The sequence below is a fragment of the Peromyscus maniculatus genome, chromosome 3 (assembly GCF_049852395.1).
Source record: "Peromyscus maniculatus bairdii isolate BWxNUB_F1_BW_parent chromosome 3, HU_Pman_BW_mat_3.1, whole genome shotgun sequence".
NCBI classification, from domain to species: domain Eukaryota; kingdom Metazoa; phylum Chordata; class Mammalia; order Rodentia; family Cricetidae; genus Peromyscus; species Peromyscus maniculatus.
The window spans coordinates 109,018,005-109,024,874 of record NC_134854.1 but is presented as its reverse complement, the minus strand read 5'-3'; the positions used below and the strand labels follow the sequence as shown (position 1 = coordinate 109,024,874).

Genomic DNA, 6,870 nt, shown 5'->3' with positions numbered 1-6,870 from the left:
TAATCCCAGCACAGGGGAGACAGAGGCAGGCGGATCTCCACGGCAGCCAGGGTACATAGTGAGACCCTGTCGAGAAAACAAAGAAAAGGGGTCTGGAGAGATGGCTCAGAGGTTCTTCCAGAGGTCCCAAGTTCAATTCCCAGCAACCACATGGTGGCTCACAACCATCTGTAATGAGAACTGGTACACTTGTTTGACCTGCAGGGATACAAGCAGGCAGAACACTGTATACTTTTAATAAATAAATAAATCTTTTAAAAAAAAGAGTATAAAAAAAAGAAAAAAAAAAAAACAAAGAAAAGAACAGGGGCTCAGCTGGTGAAACGCCCATGTAGCAAGCAGGAGGTCCTGAGTTCAGTCCCGGCACCTCATGGAAACATTCACCTCTAATAAATTTAATAAGTTTAAATGATGTTAAAGAAAGAAAGAAAGAAAGAAAGAAAGAAAGAAAGAAAGAAAGGAAGGAAGGAAGGAAGGAAGGAAGGAAGGAAGGAAGGAAAGAAAGAAAGAAAGAAAGAAAGAAAGAAAGAAAGAAAGAAAGAAAGAAAGAAAGAAAGAAAGAAAGAAAAGGAAGAAAGGCAGGCAGTGTTCGGCACCATCTCAAAAGCTTGCCTGGATGTTGCTATGGTTTTTAATGCTTTTTAATAGTAAAGTTGGTTAATTTTATAACAGACCACCCTAAAGCTTTGAGCTATGGTTCCAGCTTTGCCTTTAATTTCTGAAGGTTTGCAGAACTCTGGAGTGCTAGTCCCAAGGTTGCAATGTCCCTTTCTGGGCAGCTGCTTCGCAGGTATGCACTCAAATACGCAGGAGCCCTGGTTCTAAGCTCAGTGACCTGGGAAGATCATCTTAAGGAGGCAGGCATGCCATCACTGCTCAGGAGGAGAGTCTGGGTGCTTCTGGGGACGGGAAATGATGGAGAACACTGGCTCAGGGTGGAGGGATAGCCATGGGGCCACACAGGAGAAGGTAACAGCGCTGCTTCAGACTGAGGCTAAGGAGAAAGGGGGGCAGGAAGAGAAACTGGAGTCGAGAACAGAGTCTAAACAAACAGCAGATTTTGAATAAATTATGTTTGTAGTGCATTTTAGACCCACACAGCCTTATCCTATAAAAATGTGTCTTTTTACTTTTGCATGTCTTATTCTAAAGTAATTCTTAGGGGCTCCTGAAGACTAGAGAGAGGACAGTTACCCCTGGGCTGGGTGAGAGATGGGGATTTAAAAGCTACAAAGACAGAATAGTCACACAAAGGGAGTGTACGGTGGTAACTGGCCACTGTCAGAGGTGCCCTTGGACCTGGCCCTCTGTTACCTAACGCAGACATCCTACACTGTGTGTGAGTGTTGATGAATGACCGGTGAACACAGGAAGCATCTGGGTTTTTATTCAGGACCTAATAGGTAACTTTTTAAAAGTCTGGTATTCAAAAATCCAACCAAAGTTTGTTCTCAGAAATGAAGTAAATGGAAATGCAGCACTCCAGCTCTCCTGCCCCTGGATCCACACCTGAAGGGTTTCAAGGAAGCACAGCACAGAGGCAGCTCACACGCACGCACGACTACTGCTGCACTGTTCACAATAGCCAAGATGTGGAGCCGGCCGAGGTACCTAACAACGGGGGATGGGCGGAGAAAGTGTGGTGTATATACACACTGGAGCCGTAGTCAGCCATGAAGAACGAAACTGTATCACCTGCAGGAGAATGCACAAAACTGAGATGACCACATTAAGCAAAGTAAGTCGAACGTCGAAAACTACAAGCGTTTTGTTTTCTCTCATGTGCAGTCTGGATTTAAAATGAAAAATCAAGGGGCAGATGAGATGTCCCAAGGTGCTTGCAGCACAAGCCTGGCCACCTGAGTTCAACCCCAGGAACCCACATAAAGGTGAAAGGGGAGAAACGACCCCACAAAGCTGACTTCTGACCTCTGTGTGCTCCCACACAAACACCACACACTAATAATAATTAAAATGTAAAGAATAAAAAGCAGCTATGAAAGTAAAGAAGATCCAGGTGGGTGGCACATGCCTGTTATCCCATCACTTGGGAGGGCAGGGAAGGAGGATAAGGAATTCAAGGTCATCCTCAACTACATAGGAAGTCTGAGGCTAGCTTGGGCTACACGGATTCCTTTCCAATACTCACAAAGTACTAGCAATAAAAAAAAAAAATCCAAACAGGTGGGTGTGGCAGCATACGCCTGCAACCCCAGCACACAAGAAGCTGAGGCAGGAGGAGTGCCATGAGTTCAGGGTCAGTTTGGGTCACATAGTGGGTTCCAGTCCAACCTGGACATTCTTAAAAATAAACAGTAAAAAGGAGATACATACTGAAATACAGATTAAATGAGGATGCCTGTGGCTCCTTCAAATGTTTGAGGGTAGAAATGAAGCTGGATGATAAGTCCTTGCAGACAGAGTCTCTCTACTTTCTATGTATTTTGCTTATATATATTTCTACTGTTGATTTCCCACAATAAGTAAAAACCAAACAGCCACAAGAAAAAGAACTACATTTACAAAGCAAACAGCTAACTACAGAACAAATACTTATACCGGCACGGTGAAGACAGGAATCAATGTGGCCAGTGGCTCAGCTTGGTGATGCAGACTGGGCTCCACCCAGCACTGCAGCATGTGTGTGTGTGTGTGGGGGTGTGTGTGTGTGGGTGTTTATATAAGAGTCACCGCAAGAGAAAGACAGCTCAGAAGCATTGCCGGAGGACACCAGCAAAGGAGACGACCAGCCTCAAACAGCAAAGGGGGTGGCCCTGAGATGCACGTCATTCCTGACGCTGCTTCTGGCCCCTTGCAAGGAACCCTCCTCTCCACTCCCAATTCACACTGTGCTAGCTGGGGTTGGACACATCCCCCACGGGCTCATAACCTCTCTGGGAGTGGGGGCAGGGGGGACATCAGCCCTTCCAGCGTGGCCCATCCTTCCCTCTGTAGCGTCCATGTAGTCCCTCTCAGGAACAGCATAGTCATTGGACTTCCATGCTCATGATCCACTGTTCCACATTGTCATTACACAATTTCAATGACTTCCTTTTTCTCTCCCATCTCCAAAAATAGCAAATCACATTGCTTGCCCAGATTTTCCACCTGAGTTTGTTTTTCACTTCTGAGAGGAATCAGCTCAGCTGTGGAATGCTGCCTCAGCACCAAATGAATACGGGTATTTAACTCCAGGACACTCAGAGGCCGTGCGCTCACCACCCTGACTGAATTCTGTGTGATGGGGAGGGTGTGGCTCACGATGTGAGGGTGGGAAGAGCTGGAATGAGCCTGGGGTTTGCACTCCTTATGGCCCTGAAATTTGGTGTGTGCTTACAGCCTGGCAGAACAAAGTCAAGCTTACCCAGGCTGGCTGGGGACTTAGTCTGGTCAGCTGCCCTGGCAGAGAGATCACAGGCTGTGCCGTTTGTAAACTCATAAATTTATTGTCCACAGTTCTGGCCCAAGATCAAGGCACGGGCATACCGTGGGGGGTGGTAATGTTCCCCCTGTCTGTTTCACAAGGGCACCCTGATCTGCTGATCTCAGTCACCCCTTCACCTTGGTTCCTGGTTACTTCCTGAAGCCCTGCATCTTCACACTTGGCACTGGGGATTAGCTTTCCACCTGTGGAAATGTTTTGGCGACACAGACATTAGATCATAGCAATGGGTAGATTTCCCCAGAAGTAGGTGTCGGGAAGGGGGACTGTGTAAGTTACACATGGATGACTTGGTTTCTGCAAACCAAGGGGTGTCAGTGGGAGGAGCAGCTGACAGGGCTGACCTCACAGCTCAGCCTCAGGAGGCTGCTGCTCAGTTTATGCACAAATGTTGCAATCAATAAATTCCTAATTTTGTTTTATTTTTTCTTGAGCTGGAGCCTAAGGAGATCCCATAGAACTCAAGTTACAGATGGTTGTGAACACCATGAGGGTGCTGGGAACCGAACCCAGGTCCTCTGCTAGAGCAACAAGTGCTCTTAATGGCTGAGCCATCTCTCCAGGCCCTTTCCTTGGACTTTTGACCTCCGACCTCTACGTTCTGAGGGTTAGGGTTCAAGTATGTGCCACCACTTCTAGTTCATGCTATGTTGGGAAGAGAATCTAGGGCTTTAGTCCTAGTGGTGCACATCTGTAACACTTGGAGGCAGAGGCAGAAGGATCTCTGGGAGTTCAAGACAGCTTTGTCTACTTAGTGAGTTCTAGCTAGAGCTAGAGTGAGGCCCTGTCACAATGAAAGAAGGAATCCAGGGCCTTGTGAATGCTAGATAAGTGTGCTACCAATGAGCCCCACCCCCACCCTGAAACTTCATTTTAAAAGGGGCATGCCAGGTACGGCTTTACACCTGTACTCTCAGCACCAGGGAGGTGGAGACAGGAGGACTGCTGTGAGTTTTGAGGCCAAAAACAAGAGGAAAAAAGAAGGAAGGGAGTGAGGTAAAGAGGAAGGAAGGAAGGAAGGAAGGAAGGAAGGAAGGAAGGAAGGAAGGAAGGAAGGAAGGAAGGAAGGAAGGAAGGACAGAGAAGGAAGAACAATGGAAGAAGTCTCTAGGAGTTCATAGTGTCATGACCTGAACCTTTTAATGTCCATTGCTGCCCTTCACTGACTACAACCCCAGCTGTTCCAGGGCCCGCTCTCCAGGGTCCGCCCTCCAGGGCTGCTCTCCAGGGTCCTCCCTCCAGTGCTGCTCTCCCAGATGCTGATGGAACCTCTGGTCAGCTGCTGGTGCTGCCTTGGCTTCCTTCCTCTCCTGTCACCAGGGATTATGGCCGGGATGTAGGCCGAACAGGGAAGATGCAGGCGGGGTGCTGTGTCCCCTGGAGTTGCCCAGGGCTGAGCCATGCTGCATGTCCCCACAGACATGCGCCTCCCACCTGGGCTGCATGTTACTACTTGCTCCAAAAATCTGCACCCCATTCTCACACCTTGGATGGGACCTAACTCCCCCCCAGCTCCTCTAGAGCTCCTCCCATGTCCCCTCCAGCCTCCTCCTCCCTACAGTGCTCCCTTCTGAAGCCCTGAGGGCACACGAAGGGCCCTTTTCTGAGAACCGTGTGCACTGCTTTCCTGAGCTGCTCTGAACAAAGGCACCGAAGGAGGGGTGTGCCCGTGGTCAGCGGGGCCTGGGGACACTGTGGGATGTGCTGTTCTCAGAGACTTAGCCACCACGAGTGAGGATGCTAGAGAGATGGAGGATGCTGAAAATTTAGAGAGAGGGGTTAACATGAGGCAACTGCTGCGTGAGCCGACATAAACAGCTGCTCCAAATATAGGGCGCCAAGCACAGACAATGCCGATTTCCACCAAAGTCCAGCTGGGGGAACCAATGGATATACTGGGCAAACTTACAGAGCGTGAGTGAGAGGCACTTAGAGGAGGCTGGGTGACCCCAAAGCAGCTGCACCACTGAAAAGTCTCACCCCAGCGTGGACAACAATTTCTCTAAAGCTGCAGAGATGAGTTCCCTCTTCTTAACCTCCCACACAGTATATGCCACAGTGTCTCTGAGCCCACGAGGCCACATGCAATTAGGGTAAAATTACATGTGGTTAGGTGGGAGGTGTGGGGAGAAGTGGCTGGAATCTCAGGTAGGGTCTGATGACCCTCCCGTCCCTTTTTCTGTGAGGGACTGTCTACAGACAACAGGCCTGATCTCAGGGGCTGCCTACAGTGATCACAGCTGCCCTGATGTGCATGGTGGCTGTTCTGCTGGGAGGCTAGCATCTGCAACAGCATCCCAGAGTGTTCTGAATTAACTCCCCCCCACCATGCTTCTACCCCATCCTACACCACACACACACACACACACACACACACACCACAGAGGCACACACATAGCAAGGTCCTGTCTCTAAAAATAAAACAAGCCTGGTGTGGTGGTATATACCTTTAATGCTAGCACCTGAGAGGCCAAGACTAGAGGATCTCTGTGAGTTCAAAGCCAGCCTGGTTTATGGGTTCCAGGACAGCCAGAGCTACATAGTGAGACCCTGTCTCAAAAACCAAACAATACTAACAACAAAATAGAGAGGAGATAGAAGAGACAGATGTGCCCCCCCCCATAGACTTATAGTAAGTGAGGGAGCGGTGGATTAGAATACCATCATTTGAAACCCCTAATGAATTAATAAGATACAGATCACTGATAGTGCTGAGGTCACCGAGAGCACACATGGTACTTGTCTCCAGGCGAAGGGTGGGCACCACCACCTGGGAAGCACTGCTTTCCGAACATGAAACAGCAGAGAGGGACGAGATCAGGATGCTAAGATACCTCAGAGTGGGGAGACTCCCAGGACAAATGACCAGAGCCACCGAAAATAAAGAACCCAGGGAAAACCTGGGCTGGAGAGATGACTCAGCAGTTAAGAGCAGTGGATGTTCTTGCAGCGGACTCGGATTCAATTCACAGAGTCCATCCATGTGTTGGTTCACAACTGTCCGGAACTGTCCAACTCCAGGGGATCTGACGCCCTTTCTGGCCTCCAAGGGCGCCAGGTATACATTTGGTACATAGACGTACACGCAGGCAAAACATCCATATACAGAAAAAAAATCTCAAAAAGAGAAAGAAAGAAGGAAAGGAAGGAAGGAAGGAAGGAAGGAAGGAAGGAAGGAAGAAAGAAAGAAAGAAAGAAAGAAAGAAAGAAAGAAAGAAAGAGAGGAAGGAAGAAAGGGAGAAAGGGAGAAAGGGAGAAAGGGAGAAAGAGAGAAAGAGAGAAAGAAAGAAAGAAAGAAAGAAAGAAAGAAAGAAAGAAAGAAAGAAAGAAAGAAAGAAAGAAAGAAAGAACTTATGCCATTCAGACATTCGTTCCAGGGTTGCACCCATGTCGCCAAACCCCAGAGACCACCAAGGAGCCGGTTTTTG

At 48.5% G+C, this 6,870-nt stretch overlaps 1 long non-coding RNA gene across 1 annotated transcript; it reads right to left on the bottom strand.

The window, feature by feature from the left end:
* Nucleotides 1-1,367: 1,367 nt before the first annotated feature.
* LOC143272172 (uncharacterized) lies at nt 1,368-2,607 on the bottom strand. Its single transcript, XR_013049611.1, has 2 exons — nt 2,560-2,607; nt 1,368-1,695 (listed from the first exon to the last, which is right to left on the bottom strand). It is a non-coding gene; the product is annotated as an uncharacterized LOC143272172 (long non-coding RNA).
* Between the last annotated feature and the right edge of the window lie 4,263 nt (nt 2,608-6,870).